The following is a 27,215-nucleotide window of genomic DNA, read 5'->3' as shown; positions in this document are numbered from 1 at the left end:
TATGAAATAGGAATTTCTCAGGCAAAGAAAATGAGGTTTAGTAATTTGCCTGTGGTCACAGTCATTCAGTAGCAGAGGGAAGATTCCAACCCAGGCAGCCTGACTCTGGAGTTTATCTTCCTGTCAACCTTACCTAGTCATTGGAGGTTGAATGAAATACTGTTTGTAAGCTTGGGAATAAAAGAGACCCTCAATGAGAAAGTTTTTATTTACCATTTCTATTTTTTAAAAATAGATTGTAATCTCAATAGGGATCATGTTATCTAAAAAATGTGCTTGGTGAGGTCTGAGGCAATGGCTTTTAGAAGTCAGGCAGGAACGATTTCAAGAAAACTTGGTTTTCTCCTTTCCCTTGGTTGCTGGAGGGTGAGATGGGGGTGGTCCTAGGACTTCCGTCGTCGAACTAGATATATGGGCGCGGGAAATGAGAAATGTGGCGCTGCTGCACAGTGCGCATACATTTATTAGCCGTGTAATATTATATTCGTGTCATATTTCATAGTGTACAGCATTTAAAACAATGCACATGCATGCGCATGTACATGCAGACACACACACACACACATTTTGTCCTGTTTGGGACTGTGCCATCTGCTTAGGCAGGCTTAATGACAGGGGCGATTCTGGCCCAATTCATCCATTCTGAAATTGAAAGGTATTAGGATGGTACAGTATCTGCCAAATCCTGTAGGAAAAAAAAAAAACCTCGTTCTGTGCTTCATCTTCTCATGACTATTTTATAGGAGTGCCATGTCTGCCTACCTCCCTTTGGTAACCAGACTTGATGTTGGTGTTGCTAGGGTCCTGTAAACCTGGTACGAGGATGTACTTCCTTCTGGTAGAAGACGTCTTAAGGAAGCAGGAACGGAATTATGCAAAGGAACTGATATGGACCACATAAGTTTGCTGGATGTGCCAGCCAACAAGCTCAGCACTTTACAATCATTGTCTCATATAATCCTCATCACAGGCCCCTGAACTAGGTATTGTTATCTCCTTATCACAAAGAATGGAGCCTCAGAAAAGTTTAAGAACTTTCCAAAAGTTTAAGAACTTTCCAAACTTTCTGAGAATAAATCCCAGTCAGAGCTGGGATTCTAACTCAATCTCTTAGACCATGCACCCTATACATCTTTTGTTATAATAGGAGTCAACAAACTACAGCAATGGACCAAATCTGACCTGATACCTGGTTTTGTCAATAAAGTTTTATTGGAACAGAGCCATGACCATTTGTTTCCATCCTGTCTGTGGCCACTTCTGCAGTAAAACAGCCTGGTTGACTAGTTCCAACGGAGATCATATGGCCCGTAAAACGTTACTTATCAACTGTTTGGCTCTTTACAGCAAAACTTTGCCAACCCCCGGACAATACCTAAACGCTGTAGATTCAGCTCAGATCATTTACTTCAGTGTGTCTACGTTTTTACATGTATCTCCAAAACCCAGTGGGTAAAGGTCTATAGACTTCCTGTTTTAAGTTCAGCTTCCTCTGTATACATGTGTTTTGTTCCAGGAGGGCATGAAGAAACCTGGATTCCAGACATATCTCCAATCATGAGTCATGTTTAAGAGGGTTCTATGCACTTTGTATTTCTAGAATATGTTACTTTCATAGAAATCAAAGTACTTCCTAAACCTGTTCATTTAGCAGCCACATCGACAATTAGCATCCTTCGGCAGAGAGTAGAGAGGAGTTATTCACTCGGAAAAAATGAAACACCAGGCATCTCATGGGTGAAACCCACATTACATCATCTGCCGGTTCTGCCTAAGTGTGTAAGGTCATAGGAATGGAGTCTTTGGCCACCAGGGTCTTTAAACTCTTAGATTTCTAAGGCAGGTTTTAGGTTCTACAGATCCTGTGGTCTGTGAGGCCCAAGGATAAAACCAAGAGTAGCAATTCAATTAAAGCTGCCTTAATTCCTGCCTAGTTGCCCAAACCATACAGGCACGGGCAGAGTAAGCTGGCTGACCTCATTTGTTTATTGTCTGTGTCCTAAGCTCAGGAGCTGCTAGATGTCCTATAATCTCAGTTTTTAAACAGAACCATGTTGCAGTGTTCGAAAATAGGTGAGGGAAAGGCAGGGACATTTTTAAAGGAATCTTGTGACTTCCAAAGCATAAAGAAGTATTTCTGCATTAGTGAACAAACTATTACAAACTATTTTTAAGTGCCATTTTAGTCATAGTAACCCATGTAATTCCAGCTAAAGTAATTTATACCATGTGAAAGTAAAGGCCTATTTGCGTGAATGCATAAAAGAGTAATTAGTATATCGATTTAAAATATTTGGTATCAAAAATGCTTGAAAGTAATGTATCCTATGTGAGCCTCTGCTTTGCGATTTTTAATGCCATTTGTTTTGTCCTAATCCTTCCCTTTGCTTTTTTATTAATGATATCATTCATAAAAAAAATATTTTAAAAAGGTTGTTTCAGCCAAGTCCATCTCCAAGTTACTTGAGTTCATGTTCATGCGTGGGTGTTTTTTAATGGGTTAGGTATCCAGAAATTTGCACATTCTGGGGCAGAGTCAAAAATCTCTAAGTTAAGAGAATGAGAGAAAACATTTGAAACCATATGTCTGATAAGGAGTTACTGTCCAGAATATAAAAGGAACTCCTACAACTCAATAGCAAAACAAATAAGAAGAGAAAAATAATAATAACCAGATTTTAAAATGGGCAAGGGACTTTAATAGAAATGTCTTCGAAGAACAAATACAATTGGCCAACGGGTACATGAAAAGATGGTCAGCATCGCTAATCATCAGGGAAATGCAAATCAAAACCACAAGGGGATATTACCTCACACCTGTTAGGATGGCTGTTATCCAAAAAACAAAATTTGGCAAGAATGATGAGAAATTCCCACTGTTGGTGAGACTGTAAAGGGTGGGTAAGAATGTAAATTAGTGCCGCCTTTACGGAAAACAGTACAGAAAAAAATTTTAAATAGAACTACCATATAATTCAGCGGTCCAATTTCTGAGTATTTTCCGCAAAAAATTGCAGTCAGGGTTTTGAAGAGATATTTTTACTCCCATATTTATTGCAGCGTCATTTACAATAGCCAAGATATGAAGGCAACTTAAATGTCCATCAACAGATGAATGGATAAAGAAGATGTGGTATATACATACAATGGAATTTTACGCAGCCTTTTAAAAGAAGGAAATTCTACTAGATGTGACAGCATAGATGAATCTTGAAGACATTATGCTAAGTGAAATAAGCCTGTCACAGAAGGACAAATACTTTATGATTCCACTTATGTGAGTATCTAAAGTAGCCAAACTCATAGAAGCAGAGAGTAGAATGGCAGTTGCCAGGGGCTGGGAGCAGGTGAAAATGGGGAATTGCTATTCAGTGGTTGTAAAGTTTCAGTTCTGTAAGATGAATAACTTCTGGAGAGCTGCTCTGCAACACTGTGCCCATCGTTAACGGTACTGCATTGTACACTTCAAAACTTATTGCGACGGTAGAACCCATATAAAATGTTCTTACTACAATTTTTAAAAAGTTCTAAATGAAAACCATTTTGACGCAGCCAAAATAGCTCATAGACTTCCTGCTTTAAGCTCAGTTTATGCTCTATTATGTGCAAACATGGTGCCTGGTTTCCCAGAATAGAACAGATTTCCTATAAAACAGTAAAAAATGAAAGCAAGACTAACCATCACAAGCGCTAAGATTTGTTTATGTTGTGCTAGGCACTGGTCTAAGTCTTTTGCAAGAATTTCATCTTTCCAACAATTCAATAAGTGAGTGCTGTTGTTACTATTTTAATGAGGAAACTACTGGGCAGAAAGCTTCAATAACTGATGAAGTTTGCACAGCTGATCAGAGGCAGAGCCCGGGTCCACTGCAACCTAGTTTCTTAATGCCTGCGCTCGATTGCCTCCCCAGAAAATTCCACTCCAACCTCTCAGCTGCCTCTTGATAACGTTGTTAAATTACTGATGTCTCCTAACAACAACTTTAGAAGTTTTTAGCTTAAGTTTATGCTAATGATTAATGTTATGTTAAGTTTCCCGTAACATATTTAAGAATACGGATGAATCTTGGTACATGTTAGAAAGATTTCACTTAAACATGGTGAATAAAAGTAGAGGTCTCTTTGTAAAAAACAAACAAGCATCTGTTTTCTAGAAAATCCTCTGACATGCATCACTTCATTCCCTAACATTGCAGAATAAATGAGGTGTTACCACTGTGTACATCAAAGGTAGATGGGCTTAGATTCAGGCAGGAGGCCTTTCAGTTCTACGGAGCAGGCTGGGATGATTAATGAATACTAATTGATGGTGATGAGATCTTTAAGAATAAGAAAAATAAATTGTCTTCTGGAATTGTTTCTGGAACCCCCCCCCCACCTCATTTTGAAGTTGTGGATAGACGTGACAGTTTTACAATGCCAAAATCGTCTGTTTCGAAGGGGAAAACGTTCATTTAACCGTTTAGACTGCCTTATGCTGAAGACTCAGTCACATAGGACTTTGAAACTATTTGGCCAGCTTGTTTTGACTGTCTGTAAATATCATCTTCCAGATACAAACCTCAGAAAATGTTTCCAAGAATAGCATAGAATTAGTATTTGGTTTAATTTCCTGTCAGCTTTTATTTTATATATTTAATCCAACTTGTTAAACCTTCTTTGTGATCCTGAACGTTTTATAGAGAATAACGTCATATTTAATTTTCTAATTCTGTGTGAAGTTCACGGTCGGGATTAGTTGATATTTTTACATCCTCAACTTTAGAAACCTAGTATAAAGTCTTCCATAGATTAGCAAATGTTTACCTTTCATAACAGAAATTTAAAGAGTGCTCTAGTTTGTTTATGCCTTTGCTGATGGTCCTTCCTGCTAGGAACTTGAGAAACGTTAAATGTCCATTTAGGCCTGACATACACACAGCCTCAATGACCTAACAGGCGGATTTGCAGAGCGATCACCTTGGCGGCTCATGGCAGCCGAAGTCAAAGGGAAGGTGGTAGTGGTGAATCTGTTTTTATTACCTGATGCTTCATCATCATGAATCAGAGACTTTTATGAGAAATCTTTAACCATCCCATGACAGATTTGCTCACCAAAGATGTACAGATTTTGGCTTTATTAGGAAAATTCTTTAGGCCCTAATTGTATGTATGTAAGAAATTGTTTGTTGAAAAATTTAACAGTTATCTTATGCTACATCAGACGTCACACCGTTCTGAGCTCGGTTTTCTCATGCCGTCAGATTCTATACAATGTGATTTTAAAAATTCAATCCTGGTCAAAAGGAGTCCATTAGAAGAAAGTTGTACTATATGAAATTGTAGCTCAAAAAATGCTCAGTCTCTCCAGGTTGGTAACAGCCTGGTGGTGGTGATCTTTACAGAAAGGCCGCTGTAACGCCTAGGAGTTCCTTCAAGGCAAGGTAGATTCGTTTCTAAACCCTGAAACACATCAAAATTACTAAAGGAACTTAAAAGTACAGGTCAGGGCTCCTCCTCAAAATATGGGAAGGTGGCACTTGTGTACCTGGAATCACTTCCATTTTAACTGCACCCATTTGAGTTCTTAGAAGTGGCAAGTGTTTTATGTGCCTCCCTCACATCAGTGCATCCCAGATCCATGCACTTCAAAATTATATTGGGAAAGAACCACATCTTAGCTCTGCAGAAAACTCAACAGAGTTCACTTGGCAATTCAAAATATAAAAGCCACTTAGTTTATTGTTAGATGTTAGTGTAGTAGACATTGACATTTATTATACAATTAATTTATTATATATTCTGCTGCTCAGGAAATGGTAAGACCTGCTAATCATAGTCTGGAAGCTAACCATTCAACCACAAAGGACTCCATCTTTTTCGACTTGATACTGAGTTCTTCATGTGTGAGTGGTGACCCCATAGTTATCCTGTTTCTGTCATTTCAAAGTTCCAAAAGCATGAGGAAAATTCAGACTGCCATGGCTACTGCTTAAAGCGATTGGACAGTTTGAGTGCCTCAACTGTTCCTACATGGGTAGGCGGAGTCAGGGCCCCAAAGGGACTCTTCCTCCCAGTGTTTTGTCAAGCAAGAACAGAGGCCCAGATGTTTTGTATTTTCACTGGAGCACAATGTATGAGTGTTTTTATATTTAAGTGGTTATTTTTTACATATTCACATGGAAAAACTCAAACAGAATGGAAGGATATATAGGACATGAAAAACTAAAATCTCTCTCCTCATTTTACCCTTTATTCCTTCCCTTTAATTCTATTGTCCTGAATGAAACGCTGTTGATATTTGTGATGTGTATGTCCAGAACTGTTTTGAGTGGACATAAGCATGCACACACATGCAGATGGGTAGCTAAAGCTAGACAGCTGGCTCTCTAGAGTCCTTGAATGGAAATAGGACAGTTCTTCAAAAGCCATGTCTTGCTTTAAGCAAACATTAGGGAGCACCTCTGGGAAAAAAAATTCATATTTAGCTCAATCTGTTCTCCAATTAATTAAATTAATTACCATAATCCATGGCAGACTTTTTCCCCTTCAAATAAATTAATGATCTATTTGTAAGTTAGTGTTATTTCACATATGCTGATCTCTTTTTCTGGAGGCCCCTGTTTTGATGATAGACTCATTATGAATAGGAATCCTGCAGGGTCTTTTTTTTAAAAATATTTATTTTTATTTTTGGCTGTGTTGGGTCTTAGCTGCGGCACGTGGGATCTTCGTTGTGGCATGCGGGATCTTTCATTGCGGGGTGTGAGCTCCAGAGTGCATGGGCTCCATTGTTGCGGCACGCGAGCTCTCTAGTTGTGGTGCATTGGCTCAGTAGTTCTGGTGCACGGACTGAGTAGTTGAGGTGCATGGGCTTAGTTACCCGGCGGTATGTGGGAACCTAGTTCCCCAACCAGGGATTGAACCCACATCCCCTGCATTGGAAGGTGGACTCTTAACCACTGGACTACCAGGGAAGTCCCCTGCCGGGTCTTGAATATGATCCCTAGGAACCCAAAATTTTCAATACATATTGGTAGAAGTTCATTGTCAACTCACATGCACCTCATATAACAAATTGATTCAGGCAGCCCAGATTCCTGAGCTCTCTTCATTGACACCTCGTATAGTAACGAAATTATGGGAAATTTACGCAACTGAAATCCTCTCTTGTTTGGTGTAGTTTTGCTTTTCCATGTCCTTTTGAAACACAAAGATCTGCAACCAAGATTTTTAATGCACAAGAAATGGTTTTAATGTTCTGCATTAAATAGATTGAGGAAGGTTAGACAAAACAGTATTTGCAAGATTTCATGCTGTGAGAGTGATGAGGATGAAGGGTGAAATTAATGAGTCTGAAATGGTCGTGACTACAAAGTTGTTTTTAAAATGTCGCTTTCTCAAAGAACACAAGCTTCAAACTCAACAAGCATGAATATAGGAAGGCCTTTTTAGAGAGGCTCACAGATACACATTTGTCCATTTAAGGTCACATCTAAGCTGTGGGCTGCATTTGCATATGCTCCTCTTTCTCTTCCAAGTTGTTTGGCATCCAAGCTGCCACCTGGTAACTGGGTTGGAATCCTGTGATCCCATCTTTTGCCAATTACTTCAAAAGGTTGCTTGAGTGGTCCACACACCTACTTTCCTTTTCCCTTTTAGTTATCGCTGCACAGTTAATCCTAGCTCCAAGAATCAATTTCCTTCTCATATCTACCTAGACATCCTGTCTAAGCCCCTTCTGTTTTGTTTTGTTTTGTTTTTCTCCATCTCACTTCCATCTATTTCCTGTTTATTTCAGGAAAACCTCTTCTCACACCACTTTCTGGTCTTTTCCATCTTCTCTTCTCCTTTCTTGACCACAAAATAAAATTTGTCATGAACAAAGGTGAGTGTCTGGATGTCCCTGGAAATATTTGGAAGTAACATGAAGAAACCATGAAGAAACCAATGCCATCACTCTTTTGACCCCTTTAGGGTCAACTCAGATATTTCCCTTTACCTTTTCATCCCACTAGAGTGAAATTTCCCTCATACCTTAGATCTATTTTTCAGTCAAAATATTAACAGGTTTTTCTACATTGTTTATGATGAATGATTTTTTTTCTTTTTTTTTTTAAAGCTTATTTATGTATTTATTTATTTATTGCTGCGTTGGGTCTTCATTGCTGCGCGCGGGCTTTCTCTAGTTGTGGCGAGCGGGGCCTACTTTTCGTTGCGGCGCATAGGCTTCTCATTGCGGTGGCTTCGCTTGTTGTGGAGCACGGGCTCTAGGCGTGTGGGCTTCAGTACTTGTGGCATGCGGGCTCAGTAGTTGTGGCACATGGGCTCTAGAGCACAGGTTCAGTAGTTGTGGCTCACGGGCCTAGCTCCTCTGTGGCATGTGGGATCCTCCCGGACCAGGACTTGAACCTGTGTCCCCCGCATTGGCAGGCAGATTCTTAACCACTGTGCCACCAGGGAAGTCCTTTTTTTCTGTTTTTAAAAAATATTTTATATACTCTAAAATCACAATGAATTAAAATTTATACTAAAAAAATACAGCCAGTTACTTAAGTTTTAGAGTGTGTTTTGAAATTCTAACTATAATATCAATGTCATTGTCTGCTATCATGTAGCATATGTATAGATTTGGGGCATATACTAGGTGAAATCGTTTTCTGTGTTAAACTAGATTGAGATACAACCACTGTCTATAACATACCTTTTATGGGACTATGCACTCCAAGGTAAAACAAGTATTTTAATAGTCACGTTTTAAATATATCCAGTTCATATGTTGTACTACTTCTGTTTTCCAAAGATGGCTAACTTGGGGGGATTGGGAAGGGAAAAATAATGGTTCAAAAAAGGCCACCAGACTTTTGTTTGGAGCAAGGTCCAAATCTTATGCATCTTTGTATCCCAGCAAAGTGCATTTAGTAGGTGTTAAATGACGCTGTGTAGGATATATGAGTTAGTGAGTGAACCAAGTAAGCGTAAAAGGTATTGATATTCCCTGTTCTGAATTCCCCCAGTTGAAAAATACCCATTAGCTCCCTTTTATATTGATGATATTTATGAAGTACCATCAAGATACCTTTAGGCATTCTATTTCAAAGATACGTTGTGAATCGGAGTCCCATTGATCTACTTCTGTGTTTCATCTTTGAATGGCTCTGCCTCCCTAGGGACAGGACATATCTTGGCAGGCAACATGGACATGCAAATTTCTCACTGCCCCTTAATAATCTGTCTTTATGGAAAATCATTGAACTTACGACTACATTTTCTAAACAGTTTTTTCTCCAGATTATGATACCAGACATTCCTAATTTATAATAGGGGACTGTTTGTACAGACTGAAAAGAAAAGAATAAATAGGAGAACTGGTCCACTCTGAAGAGTCTTTGAGGTACCACACATGGTATGCATAAAGGGATAGTTACACATGGTATGCATAAAGGGATAGTTCCTTATCCTCTTTTTTTTTTTTTTTTTTTTAATGTCTCCTTGCACTTCTTTTGGAAACTTCACGGAATATTTCTAGATAACGAGGGCTAGAAGTGAGGGGTAGGACAAGGTACTAAAAAATACGAGAAAGAGAGGTCCTAGGTTTCCTGTAAGATACATATGCGATGGTTATATGAGTGAAGTGCTCTTTCTATGTGAAATAAGCGGTGTTTGGAGGTAGCGAAGGAATAGACAGGTAAGCCCTAGAGGTGTTCAGCTGCCAGTCTCACGTGAAGCTCTAACTGGTGGTCTTTGGTGACCCCTGGACTGACCGGGTGGTAGCTGCTGGTCACAAGCTCCACCAGGGCTGCTGGTCCATGTTGGCTTTCCTCCTCAGCCATTTCCTTTCTGATTCTCCTCCTTCCCAGGACTCATCTCCTTGCAGTGACAGGATTGAGGCTCTGAAGATGCACATCTCCTTTCAAAATGGATGTGATAAACAGATGTCTTTCTTTTTTTAAAAGAATTATTGAATGAAACATTCCTTAAATTCTACACTGCTTTACAATTTTCAAAAGTTTCACACAGGGGCTTCCCTGGTGGCGCAGTGGTTGAGAGTCCGCCTGCCGATGCAGGGGACACGGGTTCGTGCCCCGGTCTGGGAAGATCCCACATGCTGCGGAGCGGCTGGGCCCGTGAGCCATGGCCGCTGAGCCTGCGCATCTGGAGCCTGTGCTCTGCAACGGGAGAGGCCATAGCAGTGAGAGGCCCGCTTACCGCCCCCCAAAAAAAAAGTCTGAGAAGGAGACTTGGGTTCTAATCCTGGATGTAAGAGTATTTACCCTTTCTAGGCCACTGTTTCCTCATCTGTAAAATAAGAAACACTAATGACTATTTAAATTGTGTCTTAGTATGCTATATAGTAATAGAACTAATATAGCACTGTATTATAATAAATAACTGTTAGAGCCCCTTTGATTTTATCATGTGTGTCTTCCTTGAGGGCAGTGACCACATCTTTCTAGATAAGCACTCTGTCCTCACCACTCAGCACTGTGCCTTTTCCTTAGCAGATGCTCAGTAAATATTTATTGAATCAATGTTGTTTGTGTTCAGAGAGAATGTTTAACTTCTTACTGTCTCAGTTCCCTCCTCCCATTTCATGGTCGCACGTCCACTCTTAGTAAATTGACGTACCCTGAGCTCTGTTTCCAGGAGTGTAAAAAATAAGTTTTTCTTTTGATCCTGGGACATGTTCACTCAGATTTTTAGAAAAATCATTTTATATTGATTAATGCATCCCAGGTTAGACTTCCCATGCTCACATTCACACATACACATAATTTATTTCTTCTCTCTTTCCTTACCTGTTGATGCTAAAATAGTTAACAGACTCCTTCCTTCTTCCCCAGGAATTCTTAACTAAGAGAACATGAAACCCTTGGGAAGAGTTGTGGCAGGGCTTGTGAAACCCATAGATGGGTTTTTTTGTTTTGTTTTGTTTTGCCCATCAACTGCAGTGGTCCAGCCTATAGTTTTATTTTTCACACCAGTAAGTAAAGGTGACAGACAGCCACTGGCTCAAGTTTTTCCAAGAATTAAAGGACCTGGTCAGTCTTCAGGTTGCTTCGCACCTTGTCTCGCTAATCCGTCAGCTTCTTCATTGCCTATAAATCCCGAATGTCCAGGAACATGCATCCACTGAATGTCCATGCCCTGGACAAGCCTGTCCAGTTCCACGAAGTCCTCTTTGTTGATCACCTCCTTCCCTGTGCTTGTCCTCCATCCATTCTTCTTCCAGCCTTACACCCAATTAGTGATGCCATTGATAGTAAACATGCTGTCCGTGTAGAGAACCAACTTACTGATGTTCTGAGCCTTCGCTTGTTCGATGGCTCTGCAGGCTGCATGAATCTGTTCTTTGGTTTGTTTGTCACCCAGGGAGTCTAATTCCTACAGTTAAAGGATGGCCTGGCCCCCAGTAAACACCGATTCCTGCTCGAGCCCCCCTCCGCCCATTACTGGAGCAGCAGCCGTCCTTGTAGATGATGACAGATTCCCCCATCTAAGAAAATGTGTCTTTGCTCACTGAAGGCAGCATGCTTTGCACACAGCTCTGCGTTTTCACCTTCACCTTCATCCAAGGGCTCACAAAGTCACCTGTTTGCTTTCACTAGTGATTCTTGTACGCGTTTATTTTTCTGCCCTTCTGAACCACCAGGGTTTGTATGAAATGTGTGTGCCTTTTTATGGAAAGTGGATTTTTTTTTTTTTTACTAGATTCTCTAAGGGTCCTTTGACCCATAAAAGGTGAAGATCCACTCTACTAAATGACTAAGGTCTAGTCATTTAGAAAAGCCTGCAATCTCCCCTCTGTGGTTGCCTCAGCGTCTTTAAAAAATGTTTCCAAGATGATAAAGAAACCCACTTTACATCTTATAATTCCACCCTGTAGCAAGACCAGCTTACAGAAGTGCCTTAAAGCTTCCATCTCTCCATCTGAGGGTCCCCCACTCCTACCCACCCAGGCCAGGAAGCCCATGATTCCTATCACTAGGCAACATCCTCTTTACATTAACATGAGCTACCTGTCTTGCTACCTTGACACTGGACAAGTAGATTGCCCTCACCTATATCATGACTTGTGGGAAGGTGGTATTTTTACCACAGTGAACTTGGGGTATACAGTGCATGTCAAGGTCACTGGCCTTAGCAAAACAGAGGCCAATTTTAGGAAACAGATATAAGAGAGATAGAGTGATATAATAGAAGGGACACCAAAGTAATAATCAGGGACCACCACTGAGACATAACATACTCTAGATATAAAGGAAGTGCTTCAGTTCTTTGGGCTTTATTTTCTCATAGGCCAGTGTGGATATTGGACACGATGATCTGCAGTGTCTTCCAGCTTCAATCTCTAAAACTGTGTGATTCTTGTTGGCTGACATTGGACAAGCTAATGGGAAGTCCTAAAGCCTTAAAGATCTCAAGTTTTCTAGCTTACTAGGAAATGGGCGAGAAATTAAACAAATCCAAAATATTGAACGAGTGAAGAAAGGAGCCATTTTAATGGACAGGAATACCTAATACTGAAAACATCTCATTTCTTCCAAAATCATAAAAAATATAGCTCAATTCTGATTTTTAAAAAAAGAGTTTCTTAAAATTTTACCAATTTCTGAAATAAACAGATTAGGATAGCCTGGTCCTCCTCTCACCAAAAAAATGATAGTTAAGAATAAAAAACTCGGGCTTCCCTGGTGGTGCAGTGGTTAAGAATCTGCCTGCCAATGCAGGGGACACGGGTTCGAGCCCGGGTCCAGGAAGATCCCACATGCCACGGAGTGACTAAGCCCGTGCGCCACAACTACTGAGCCTGCGCTCTAGAACCCGTGAGCCATAACTACTGAGCCCGCATGCTACAACTACTGAAGCCCACGCTCCTAGAGCCTGTGCTCCGCAACAAGAGAAGCCACCGCAATGAGAAGCCTGCGTGCCGCAACTGGAGAAAAGCCCTCACACAGTGATGAAGACCCAATGCAGCCAAAAATAAATAATAAATAAATAAAATTAAAAAAGAATAAAAAACTTGTAGTGCTATACATGAAAAAATAATATAAAGCTACAGGAAGTAAAATAGCATGATAGAGCAAAACATAGACCAATGAAATAGATTCAAACGTCCAAGCTACCAATCATTAACAATTATTGTAATGATAAAGTTATACTAAATTTGTACTTATAATTAAAAGAAAGTAATAATTAAGAGTACAATTAAATAAAATAATGATTTTTAATGTAAAATAATTGTATATGTAATAAAACTATAATAAATTTATAATCATAAAGCTGTAATGTTACAGTTATAATGATATTATTTGACAATTATAATTTATTATAATAATAAAGTAATAATTTACTTATTATAATAATCAATAAAAAGAAAACAAAGTGCCCAATAAAAATGGGTACATCAAAAATATATGAATAACTAAAAGCACGTAAAAACATGGCAAACAGCACTTGTGATTAGGGAAATTAAAATTAAAATCAAAATGAGATCATCCTAAATACCTAATTAGGATGGCTAAAATTTAAACGACTGACTATAGTAAGTGTTAGAAAGGATATAGGGAAAGTGGAATCCTCATTCACTGCTGGCAGGAGCATAAAATGGTACAACCACTTAGGAAAACATTTAGGCAGCCATCTTGATAAGTTAAACATATACTTCCTATATAACCCAGACATTCCATTCCTCAGTATTTAATTAAGAGAAATGAAAGCATATGTCCACACAAAGAGTTGTACACAAATATTCATAACAGCTTTATTTTTAAATGGCCACAATTGGAAACATCCCAGATGTCCCTCAGGAGATGATTGTATAAACAAATTGTGTCATGTACATACAATACTAATTACATTATTATTACATTATAATTACATTATTTATTACAACAGTACTGAAAAGGAATGAACTGTTGACATAATGCTACAACATGAATGATACAAAATAATTATGCTGAGTGAAAGAAGACCAAATAGGAGTGCATATTGTATAATTCATTTATCTAAAATTCCAAAGAAGGCAAACTAGTCTATGCAGAAAGCTGTCTCAGTTGTTGCCTGGAGACAGAGGGTAGGGAGATGGATTTAATCTAATAATTTAAAAGATAAAGAAACTATAGAAAACTATGTACTTATTTATCTGATCTTGAATAGAAAAACCCTTTCTAAGCATAAATTGAAGACAAAATTTTTAAAATAAAAGGATGATTGACTTTATTTATTTATTTTGCGGTACGCGGGCCTCTCACTGCTGTGGCCTCTCCCGTTGCGGAGCACAGGCTCCGGATGCGCAGGCTCAGCGGCCATGGCTCACGGGCCCAGCCGCTCCGCGGCACGTGGGATCCTCCCAGACCGGGGCACGAACCTGCGTCCCCCGCATCGGCAGGCGGACTCTCAACCACTGCGCCACCAGGGAAGCCTTGACTTGATTTATTTTTTAAAAATTTAAAGGTTTATGTTAAAATACATTATAAAATTATAAGTCAGGTAGCAAAGGAGGTGATATTTACCATAAATATAAAAGGTATATATTAAAAGGTCTTATAAAACAATAATGACTTAATAGAACATCCCCATTGTAAAAGGGCAAATCATATAAACTAGTGTTTCACCCTCCCAAAAGAAAACAGGGAAGGAGGAGGAAGGAAGGAAGGAAGGGAGGGAGGGAGGGAGGGAGGGAGGGAAGGAAGAGGAGAAAGAAACAGATTCACAAAACGCTTAGCAAAAAAGAGGTTTTTCTGCCTCTTGGTTGTGTCTTTATAGGTTGTTTTATTTCAACCTTTGTGTTTTTCCATATTTTCGTAGTTCCTACAGTGGACTTGGGTGATCACAAAATAGTCTAGAGAGAGAAGTTCGGTGAACTCAGCAAAGGGTTAATGGTCTTCCAGATGAAGGTGTAGAAGGTATCTGTTCAAAGGAAGGCAGAGACAAGGGATGTGTGTGTGTGTGTGTGTGTGTGTGTGTGTAAGAGATGCCGAGGAGATTATGATTAGTAGGAGAAAACAGGGCCTTAGAAGTGGAATACAATCTGGTCCCTCCCAGGCAGTGCCTGACTCCTGTGTGAATCCAGGCTGTGCAAGCGCAATGCCGAGAGTTGGTGGGCACTTCAGAAATGCTTGCTTTATCAGTTGGTGAAAGACATGAAGGGGAAGATTGTATATTGCATTCAAATATGTGAAGAGAAATGTTTAAATGTTCACCATAAGTTACATCCCTCATAATCCTCATTTTACAACCCTTGGTTCAAAACACAAGTAGCAATTGGATGTTGACTGTGTAGTCAACATTATTGTCAGGCTGTATAAAATCATGAAACATCATCCTGAAATTCAAGGAATTTGGAGTCTAGCTGGGAAAATACACCTCACAGGAAATAATTAGACAGTAAAGTCGTTTCCTTCGTTTCATTGTGGGGCAGAATGCATTCTAAAATGAAGAGATTATAACCGTCACAGGAGCACACACTTTCAATATCTAAGAGAAACAATTTTTTGAAGAGAGAACTATTAAGATATTAGGAGGCCTTGAAAATTGCAAGGGGAGGTCTCTTGGTGAAAAGAGCTAACATCCAATAGATTAAGTCAACATGTAAATATGTATTCTTGGAGTCTGCAGTGCTCTCACAGGAATATTCAATGCTGGTTTTTACGACTCTGGTTTAAAATCATGGCAGGGTCTCTCAGTTTAGTGAAGCTGGCTTAGGAGGAAGAGAAGCACGATGACGGTGCTCATTGGGGCAACTGAGCTCCAGTCCAAGCCTTGTGAACTTGCTTTCATGCAGCCAGAGGATAGAAATTGCATTGTTCTGTGTCCTGGACCAGAGCATTAGTTACAACTTGTCAGAAGAGAAGAAATAAGTGAGAAAGAAAATAAATGATTTATAAAACTCCTCAGAATACATCATCCCAAACTATGAGCACAACAAAGTACTTAAAACAAGACGGGAGAGCAAGAGAGAAAATAACGTCAGCTGAAAATGAAATGCTAACGTTTTAAAACAGTGATGAACATTCAAGAATGTCCATAATATATCGTCTTCCACTCACTTTCTGTCTTCACCATAAATAGACATGAGTTAACGTATGTTTGAAGATTCATTTCCCTTTTATTGAGTTCACTCAACAGAAGGTCTTTTTCCAGCATGTCCTGCTTTTATAAACCAAGATCTAATTTGACATGATTACGTAATTGTGTGGCCGTTTGTGCCCTTCCTCCTCTTTCTCCTTTCTACAAGGCAGAGAGTCTCTTTCTTCCTAGCGCCTTATAGAATATGTTCATTCGCTTCATAACAATAATAGTTTTCTCACAACTAGTTCATCTATTTACTAAATTGTTATCAAGGACCTATTAGTTGGCAGCCACTGTGCCAGGCGTTGGGAATAGAAAAATGGATAAAACACATCCCCTTCTTTGGAGCTTTCAGCCGAGTGGGAGATTCAGAAAATTAAACAGATAATTTAAAAAGAGGTGTGATGTGTACACAGAAAGGTGTGGCAGACTGCCAGTTACCTACCTCAGCATAACATCTCCCCAGTTTTCGTTAGAAACAGAACCCTTTAATTGTACTCGATTAGAAAACCAAGACTTCCAGCCTCTCCTGTAGCTAGATGTGGCTCTATGACTGAGTTCTGGCCAATGAGATACAAGCATAAGTAAGTATTCAGTGAAATTTCCAAGAGGACTCCTTAAAAGGAAATGACTAAGCCAGAAGAAGGATCCTTTTAGCTTTCCTCCCTTCCAAGAAGGCTAATGAAACAGCTGGAGCGACAGCAGCAATTCTGGATTATGAAGTAACCTTGAGAATACTAGGAGGTCAGGATTCTCGTGATTGTGGAACCAGGATATCAGCCCCAGACAGCCTCCAGCGGACTTCTTTTACATGGGAGAATAAACCTTTGTGCATTTAAGCCACTGTGGTTGGATCTGTGACCATTGCAGCCCAAAATAATACTCACTGATGGAATGACACTTAAGAAAAATCATGGGAGCAGCTCCCCACTCTGCCTCTGGGAGAGAAGTCAGAGACAGTGTTCCCGTAGGAGTCACATTTGATCTGAGTATTAAGGGACAAACGAATGAGGAAGGTGTGGAAAAGTGTTTAAGGAAGAAGAAATACCAAGTGAAGATCTGAACTGGAAAGGAACTATCTACAAGATACTAAAGAAGGTTGGCATAACAGGAGTAGAGTGAATTAAGAAGAACCCGGCAGGAGATAAATCTCAAAATCTCATAGATGCTCCATTTTGCAGAGATCATCCTAAAGGTATTCATAGGTAGCTGCAGAACAGAGGTCTAACAGTAGAGGCATAAATTTGGGATATATGAACATATAGGTGGTTTCTAAAGCCTTGGGAATTAATGAGGTCACCCAGGGAGAGTGTTTAAAGTCAGAAGAGGGCCTCAAAACAACAATGAGGTATCACCTCACACCGGTCAGAATGGCTGTCATCAAAAATTCTACAAATAACATATGCTGGAGAGGGTGTGGAGAGAAGGGAACCCTCCCACACTGTGGGTGGGAATGTAACTTAGTGCAGCCACTATGGAGAACAGCGCAGAGTTCCTCAAAAAGCTAAAAATAGAACTACCACATGATCCAGCAATTCCACTCCTGGATATATATCTGAAAAACAAAAACACTAATTCAAAAAGATACATTCACCCCAATGTTCATAGCAGCACTATTTACAGTAGCCAAGACATGGAAACAACCTAAGTGTCCGTCAACAGATGAATGGATAAAGAAGATGTGGTATATATATGCTACTCAGCCATAAAAAAGAATGATGTTTGGCCATTGGCAGCAACATGGATGGACCTGGAGAAATTATGCTTAGTGAAATGTCAGAGAAAAACAAATACTGTATGATATCACTTTTATGTGGAATCTAAAAAATAATACAGTTGAATATATATATGCAAAACAGAAACAGACTCACAAATAGAGAAAACAGACTAGTGGTTACCAAAGAGGAGAGGGAAGTGGGGAGGGGAATATTAGGGGTATGGGATTAAGAGATACAAACTACTATGTATAAAATAGATAAGCACCAAGGATATATTGTACAGTACAGGGAATTATAACCATTATCTGGTAATAACTTTTAGTGGAGTATAATCTGTAAAAATAATGAATCACTATGCTGTACACCTGAAACTAATGTAATATTGTAAATCAATTATGCTTCAATATAAAAATAATTAAATAAAATTAGAAGAGGACCAAGGACAGAACCCGATATCAAACAATTAAAGACTGAGTGAAGGAGAGAGTCCCCATCTTCTGTTTAAAAAAGAGAGAGAGAGAATATCAGCATATTTCAGTTTCACAAAATCTAAGAAATCACTGGGGCAGAGGGCAGAGGTGAGATGGGCTTCCTTTTGTTTCTAGGCTGAAGGAACTATTGATATAAGATTTCAGGGAGGGTAAACAGCCCTCTTTTCACTTGCCTTGCTGGAGAGTCTGGTGGGTGGAAGATGAATTAAGAAAATATTTACAAACAGGATGAGCCTACGTAAGCGTCTAAGATCCTCAGGTTCATTATCTGTAAAACGGGGATAATAGTGCTTACGTTGTAGCCCGGTACGAAGATAAAATAAGAGATGGAAACGGGTATATAACTAGGTAAGGAAACCATGTCATCGTGATTCAGTCACCCTTGGAGGCCGATGGAAACTTACATTGAAAATTATCACCTATGCGGAGGGACCTTAGTTTGTCAACTTCTTGACAGTTAGTAGTATATATATATTTTAATTTTCAAGAATTTTTATATTCCTATGCATGGATTAGTATTGCCCTATCACAGATTAACCTAGAAGGACAGAGGTCCTCATGCTCTGAGGATTTACCATGAAGCCAATGAAGTCTAAACTACAGAATCCTCCCTTACCTGGCCTTTTCCAGGAATCCAAGGCAAGGAGTCCTAGCCGTGTGTTCACATGGTTACACAGTTATGTAAAATTTGCAAGATAATGCCATTAAACTACAATTCATTAAGGCCACGGTCTCTTTCCATTCTGATTTTCCCTCCAAAATATTCTCCTATGTGTAGGTGGAGTTGGAAGGGCCCTGGGCATTTTGGAATGCAACTGAGGGAAAATTGAGTTGGAGATACATTTATTTGGTGCTTAGTGTGATGTCTACTATTTCAAGGTATCTCAGAGTAGGAAATGCTCCCAGAAATATGCTAAAACCCACTGTGCTGACTCACATGGCATCATGTCAAGAAGATGCAAGGCCAGAGATTGTATTGTGAATGAATGTGTCCTTGTGTGCCAAGCAACAGTGGGATGTGAACCATGACAGGACAAGTCGTGAAATGTATGGAGCCAGAAGCTAGCCCGTGGAAGATTCTACCAGACATCTGACGTGTGGAATTACGACCAGAGGATTCAGTTCCATGGATATCTAGTCAAAATGGAAATTCTATTCTGTCAAGAATATCCATAATAAGTCAGTGAATGCAATTATACATTCACCAAATTGGTTTTTTCTTTGGAATGGGAATTGCAAGAGATTAAATTCATCAGAATTTGATGCTTGTAGGGCACAAACCTGTAATAGTGCCATAAACTGTGAGTGTCTGTAACAAGTAATATAGGAAGAAAATATAATAGAGGTTTTCTGAAATTTGACAACCCTAAAAATTTATAGGGCCTTGTGAAAATAAGTTGTGAAGTTGAAAGAAGCTCATTTAATTATTAATAATAAAGAAAAACAAATTTAAATCAATCATGTTAAAGACTGACTCTCATTTTTCCCTATAGAAAAAAAATATTACAAAATTATTGTCAGGTAAAGAGAGAATCAAAAAATATTCAGGGAGAAAAAAGGTAGGGAGAAAAATATAAATGTGTATCAGGCAGTTCACTGTTTTTGTGAACTTTATCATGTGTGTGGTTTTGTCAGATTTTTAGATTTTGTAATTGGTGGATTTTCTTTTATTATTTTAAATAAGTATGCACGCTTGTCCCTCATAATTTGTATTTATAATTTTGCATTCTTCTTCATAGTTCTTGAAATGATATGCAGCTCACGCCCTACAAAACCTAAACCAGTGTGTTCCTTTGTGCTGACTGACGTTCTGTTGTTTGCCCGCAGCAAGGCCCAGGTCCTCTCCTGACAGTACCCCTGGGTTCCCTCAACCATACCCAAGGACTCAGCAGTTAATGATATGATCAACCTGCCTTCAGTTCCAGATGGTTGGAATAGAAAACAAAGCCTATATGCCAGAAACATGGGGGTTTGACTGATGACTGGGGCGTAAAGCTGGCTCTTGGCACCTCTGTGACATATGCAAGAACTAAAAGCACCAAACTTCAGAGAGTCCCAGATTTGGTCTTAGCTCTGCCACCAGGTGTATGGCCTTAAAAAAATGACTTCAACTGCCCTGAGTTTCAAGGTCCTTATGGATTCCATAGACTGTTGCATACGTAGGGTGAGGGCAAAGCTTGTGTACATAAAAACATGCTGTATTGTATGGGGCTCTTCAGATGTAAAATCTGATTGACCTTGCTCTTCTCCGCCATTGCCAAGGAGTTAAGGACTTACTGCCACTCACGTACCCTTATTTTGGAGAGACTGGTGCATACCCTGAATGGGCAAGTGGCACGGTACCATTTTGGAATGCTGTTTTTGACATGTGTTTGGCATTTCTTAAGCAGAGGGGCTGGGTTTAATGAGGGAGGAGGTGGAGGAGGGTGACCAGTGGTGGCCCGAGTCTTCTCTGACCTTGAACTTGAATATCCCATCGATCCAAGCAGAAGGGCTGCATGTACCCAGAAGCCACTTACATAATGGGCTGTGCAGTAAGCAACACGTGTGTGATTGTGCTCACATATGGTGTAGCGGTACCAAGCCTTCATCCCTCACAGCCACATACAGCACATTCCATGAAAATTCTCCTTGTAATGTTAGTTTCTCATCCCATTGCAGGCCCAGTGATATTGATACATCTCTTACTGACGAACATCCTCCAAAACTGTCCGGTTGTCTGTCCCTCCTTTTGGTCCAGCTCTGGCCCCAACGTTTGTCTTGACTTACTTGGCTGCTTTACCTAAGTGATTCCAGACTTCTCCTTAAGTAACCTTAGGGACCCGGAGATAGTTGCCACATCCCTCCTCTTTCAGGGCTCACAACCCTTAAATGGGTTTCCACTGGTCTTGGGGTAAAATCCAAACTCAAAATCTTAACATAGCCTTCAAGGCCCTGCATGGTCTTGCCAATACCTAATTCTCCAGCTCCATCGCAAGCTGCCCTTCCTCTCAGTCTGTGCTCCATTCCTGCTGCCCTGCTTCCCTCTCCAAGCCCTTCCCTCACTTCACTCAGGCTGCTTTCTGTGCCCAAGAGGCGTCCTATGTCCCATCACAAGGCTACCTCCCACTCACCCTCCAGATATCAACCAGCTGAAATACCACTTTCTTGGGGATGTCTGCCCTGGCGATAATCCCCCTTCTGATTTGGTTCAAGTCCCCATTCTAACCCACTATAGATCGAACTATATTGAATTGCTGGTATTATGTCATTTTGACCTACAAAACCATCACTAACATATGGTTCTTACAGCTCCCTGTGTGTCATAGCCCTCATCATAATTGTTATTACGTAATTACTTGAGTATTTGATTAATATCTGACTCCCTGATGGATTATAAACTCTGGGAAAGTAGACATCGCGTTTGTTGTGTCTATTGCTATTCAGCACATAATAAATACCACCCAGTAAATATTTACTGAATAATATTTACTCAACAGCACAGATAACTTTTTACAGTTTCTACATTCATGATATGCACAGAACATGCAATGTCGTGAAGAAGTGTTATTCATCCAAGTAGGTTTTTATTGCTTTATTTTTTTAAGGCTTTAGGCATGAGATGTCATTATCTAATATTTTGCAATGCACTTTGTGGTACTTTGGCTCTAATGCTCTTTGTATGGTTATGATACTGCACTGTGTCTGTGAAATACATTCTGGGTGCACCATGAGCTACTGGGACAAGCACGATCTTTTAAGTTTCCTTTTCTGCCAAGAGAAATCTCAAGTAAAGAGTCTCTCCTAAAGAATAGTGGAAGTTTTCACAATCTCGTGCCAAGTAAACACTCTCAGATTACAAAGCAAAGGATCTTGCAAAATACTTGAAAAGATGCAGTCTGTGAAGCAGAAGTGGTACAGATGTCATGGAAGATCTAGTGAAAAATCAGAAATGATGGAATCTAGAAAAATGGTACAGATGAACCTATTTGCAAAGCAGAAATAGAGACACAGATGTAGAGAACAAACGTATGGATACCAAGATGGGGAAGGGGAGGGCAGGATGAATTGGGAGATGGGGATTGACATATATACACTACTATGTATAAAATAGATAACTAATGAGAACCTGCTGTATAGCACAGGGAACTCTACTCAATGCTCTGTGGTGACCTAAATGGGAAGGAAATCCCAAAAAGAGGGGATATATGTATGCATATAGCTGATTCACGTCGCTGTGCAGTGGAAACTAGCACAATATCGTAAAGCAGCTATACCTCAATAAAAAAAAAAAAAAGAAATGATGGTAGAACAAATTTAACTCTTTTCTAAGACAGCAAAGGCACTTCATGTGTAACGGTTGCTCATGAGGACGTCCGGAGCACTCAAAGCCCTGCTTTCCAGAGGAGGAAGCCCGGCAGGTCTTCGACCAGAGCAGAGGGGCTCTCATTAGCCCAATCAAGGACCCCATGAGCCCCCGCCCGTCCTCTCACACGGTGGGTGTGCAATTAACTCTGCCCACGCTGTTGGGACTTCAGTCCATTAGTCTGAGTGAATCCTGATTGTTTGTATTCCTCTCGGCCCGTCATAAACATATGCCTCATCGTCTGAATCTTCACACTTTTTCCGTATTGTAAAAATGTCTTCTCAAAGTCTCATTACAAGCTGACAAGCGATGCTTGGTTAAGAACAATGGAGATGACGTTGAGCAGAGCTCCCTGTGCTATATAGTAGGTCCTTGTTGGGTATCTATTTTAAATAGAGCAGTGTGTACATGTCGATCCCAAACTCCCTAGCTATCCCCATCACCACCATCCTTCCCTGTCCTCCATCGCCGACCCTGTAACCATAATTTGTTCTCTAAGTCTGTGAGTCTGTTTCTGTTTTGTAAATAAGTTCATTTACAACTTATTTGTCAAAACTGTTTTGTAAAAAAGTATCATTTCTTTTTAGCTTCTGCATATAAGCAATATCATACGATGTTTCTCTTTCTCTGCCTGACTTAACTTCACTCAATATTATGTTATAACCTAAATGGGAAAAGATTTTGAAAAAGAAGAGTTACATGTATATGTATAACTGAATTGCTCTGCTGTACACCTGAAACTAACACAACATTGTTAATCAACTCTACTCCAATATAAAATAAAAAGTTTTAAAAAAAGAACAGTGGAGATGATATGCAGGTCAACAACCAGCTTCTCAGGGCTCCCGTTCTCCCCGCCTCCCTGCATTGCTATGGGCATCCTTTGAAATAATGGCTGTGTAAGTGACCCAAAATGCATCGATCAGCACACAAACACAAGGGCTTCTTGTAACTCATCCCCTGAAGAATTTCCTTCCACTCTGAAGAGATTTACTTACATATGGTTATAAAACTTAGAAAACTGGTGTAATTTCTCTAATGGGAGCTCTAGGCTCCAAGTCCGTAGTCCTGGAGTCTTTTCATAGATGGATAAATTTTATGATAAATAACTCAACTTCGTTGCTAACGTAGCTTTCCCACTAGCCAGATAGACCTTTATTGGAACAAGATTAGCAAAGAGCATTTTAGCAAATGATAAAAAAAGATCTCCTTCTCTGTCTCTCTGTCTCTGTTCATCTTTGTCTCTCTTTCCCCAAGCCCTTCAAATGAGTCCCAAATGTAGAATTCAGTTATAAAAAAAGATAAAAAATAAACTATAGCAGAACATAGATCAATGATTGCCAGGGACTGGGGTGAGGTGACCACAAAAGGGAATAAGGAAACTATAGAGAGTTATGGAACTTTTCTATATTTTGATTTTGAAAGTTACACAACTGTACATGTTAATCTTGCAGAACTGCACACCAAAAATGGTGAATTTCACTGTAAATGTAAATTAAAAAAAAAAATGGAACAAAAAGAAGGACCTATAGTCCCACCAGCCAATAGCACCTATAATGCTATTATCACTTTGGCATACTTCTGACTGATCTTTTTTGTTGGTGATGTTGTTTTTAAAATGCAGTAATGATCATACAATACACATGTATACCTATATGTGTGCATAGATTGATTGATTGAAAAAAATAAACTTTCAAACAAAAAATAGTTAATTCATGCAATTTGTACAAAAGCCCAAGAAAACATACTATGAAAAGTGTCCTCTCATCCTTTCCTTAAGCACCTGGTTCCCTTCCAGGTTTTTTCCTAAACTTTTTATTGTGTAAAATAACATAACATAAAATTTACTATCTTACCTGTTTTCAGGACAGTTCAGTGGCATTAAATATATTCATAATGCTTTGAAGCATCCCCACCATCCATCTCCATTGTTCTTTCGTCTTATAAAACTCAAATTCTATCCCCATTAACAAGAATTACCCGTTCCCCTTCTCCACCCCCAACCCCTGGAAACCACCATTCTACTTTCTGTCTCTATGATTTTTGAGTACTCTGAGTATCTTATATAAGTGGAATCATACATTATTCGTCTTTTTGTGACTGCCTTATTTTATTTAGCATAATGTCCTCAAGATTTCTCTGTGTTGTAGGGTATATCAGGATTTCCTCCTTTTTAAAGGCTAAATAATATTCCATTGTGTGTGTGTGGAATATTATTTAGCCTTTAAAAGGGAGGGGAAAAATATATATCTATACCAAATTGTGCTTATTCCTCTCCAGTTTTCATATATATATAATATATATATATACCAAATTGTGCGTATTCCTTTCCAGTTTATATATATATATATAATACCTATATGTATATGCCAAATTGTGCTTATTCCTTTCCAGTTTTTATATCTTTCCCGAGATAATCTATGCATGTGCAAGATAAAAGATAAAATTTAAAAAGACACTAAGTTCCTACTTCTACATCCTGCTTTTTTTCACTTAACAAAACATTTTGGAGATTGTTCCAAATCACACATACATAGTTTTTTTTATTATTTTTAGTGCACGGTATTTCGATATTTTCATGTTTGGGTGTGCTGTATTTTATTGTATTGTTTTGGTAGCTATCTGAGTGGTTTCAGTCTTCTCCTAGTACAAACAGTTTGCAATGAATATCCTTGTACTTGTAACCTTATCCTTGTACTTGTAACCTTTTTTTTTTTTTTTTTAATGTGGGTTAGCATACCTATGGAACTTCTCAGAATTGGAATTGTGAGGTGTAAGTCTGCATTTAAAAATTTGATAGATAAGGCTAAATTGCCCTCCTTAGACTTACCAAGTTTTACTCTAACCAGTAATGTATGAGAATGCCTGTTCCTGCATTGTGTGTTACCAAATTTTTTTTTTTTTTTTTTTTTTTTTTTTTTTTTGGCGGTATGCGGGCCTCTCACTGTTGTGGCCTCTCCCGTTGCGGACACAGGCTCCGGACGCGCAGGCTCAGCGGCCATGGCTCACGGGCCCAGCTGCTCCGCGGCATGTGGGATCTTCCTGGACGGGGGCATGAACCTGTGTCCCCTGCATCGGCAGGCAGACTCTCAACCACTGCGCCACCAGGGAAGCCCACCAAACTTTTAATATTTGACCAACTAAGTGAGAAGTGGCATCTCACAAACATTTCAATTTGTATTCCTCTTGCTGTGACTGATTTCAAGCTTCTTTTCACATGTTTAACAGTGAAATGTATCTTCTTTCTTTCCTTTGAACTGCCTCTTTTTTTTTTTTTTAATTTTTGGCTATGTTGGGTCTTCGTTGCTGCATGTGGGCTTTCTCTAGTTGCGGCGAGCAGGGGCTACTCTTCGTTGCGGTGTGCTGGCTTCTCATTGCAGTGGCTTCTCTTGTTGCGGAGCATGGGCTCTAGACGCACAGGGTTCAGTAGTTGCAGCACACAGACTCAGTAGTTGTGGCTCGCGGGCTCTAGAGTGCAGGCTCAGTAGTTGTGGCGCGTGGGCTTAGTTGCTCCGCAGCATGTGGGACCTTCCCGGACCAGGGCTCGAACCCGTGTCCCCTGCATTGGCAGGCAGATTCTTAACCACTGAGCCACCAGGGAAGTCCCTGAACTGCCTCTTGATAGCCTTGGTTCATTTTCTATTTGATAGATAGCCTCTTTCTTATTGATTAGAGGATGTTTTTGTATAGACTAGAAAAATTAGCCCTTTTCACCACAATAAGTTGCATATATTTTGTAGTTGTTGCTTGTTTGCCACTTGCCTCATGTCTTTATTTGGATTTTTTTTGACTTGCATCTTTTATTTAGTATTTATGTGGTTGGATTTGTCATTCTTCATACATGGCCTTTTCCACTCCAATATTATTTAGAAAAAAAAATACCTCTGAAATAATGAATTCTTGTACTTTTATGATTTCTTTTTTTATTCTGCTTTTTGACCCATCTTGATTTTGTTTGGTTATAAAAATGAGATAGATTTTCAACATTTTTATTCCTCTAGATCATGAGTCAGCAAACTTTTCTATAAATGGCTAAATAGTAAACAACATGGTCTTGGGTGGCTACTCAGCTCTGCCATTGTAGTGAAAAAGTAGCCACAGATAACTCATAAACATATGGGCATAGCTGAATTCCAATAAAGCCTGTATATAACAAGAAGCTGGCAGGATTTGGCCAACAAGCTATAGTTTGCTTACCCCTGGTGTGGAAGGCTACTTAATTACTTCAATAACGTTTATTAAATGATTAATTTTTCCTCACTGATATGCCATGGCACGTTTATCATATACTTACATTCTTTTTCACAGATAGGGCTTTTACAAGACTCTCCGTTTGATTTCATTGTTCTGTCTTTCTACTCATAAGCTCATACCACACTGTTTTGGTCACTATATTTTATATATATTTTTTAATGTCAGATGAGGCCAGCTACTCCTCAAATCTCTTATTTTTCAGAACTTTATGCATTTGACAATTATTAAATGGACTAGAATGTCAGAATACAGCTACGGGCCTATGAGTCATTTTAAAAACACACAACTTCCAATGGAAAAAAAATGGAAAAGCTTATTTTAATTAGGTTAGTTCACAGTCATTTTCTCAGGTGA

The 27,215-nt window shown here is 39.4% G+C and overlaps 1 protein-coding gene and 1 pseudogene across 1 annotated transcript in view; one reads left to right on the top strand and one right to left on the bottom strand.

Moving 5' to 3' along the window:
• NRG1 (neuregulin 1) overlaps positions 1-27,215 on the top strand; it is a 1,030,155-nt gene that overhangs the window by 635,660 nt on the left and 367,280 nt on the right. The window lies entirely within an intron of this gene.
• LOC101279438 (ribonuclease H1-like) overlaps positions 11,023-27,215 on the bottom strand; it is a 47,664-nt pseudogene continuing 31,471 nt past the window's right edge.

Source organism: Orcinus orca, chromosome 21 (genome assembly GCF_937001465.1).
Source record: "Orcinus orca chromosome 21, mOrcOrc1.1, whole genome shotgun sequence".
Classification (NCBI taxonomy): Eukaryota; Metazoa; Chordata; class Mammalia; order Artiodactyla; family Delphinidae; genus Orcinus; species Orcinus orca.
Note: the sequence above shows the minus strand (reverse complement) of the source record. Positions and strands in the feature narration are given on the sequence as shown.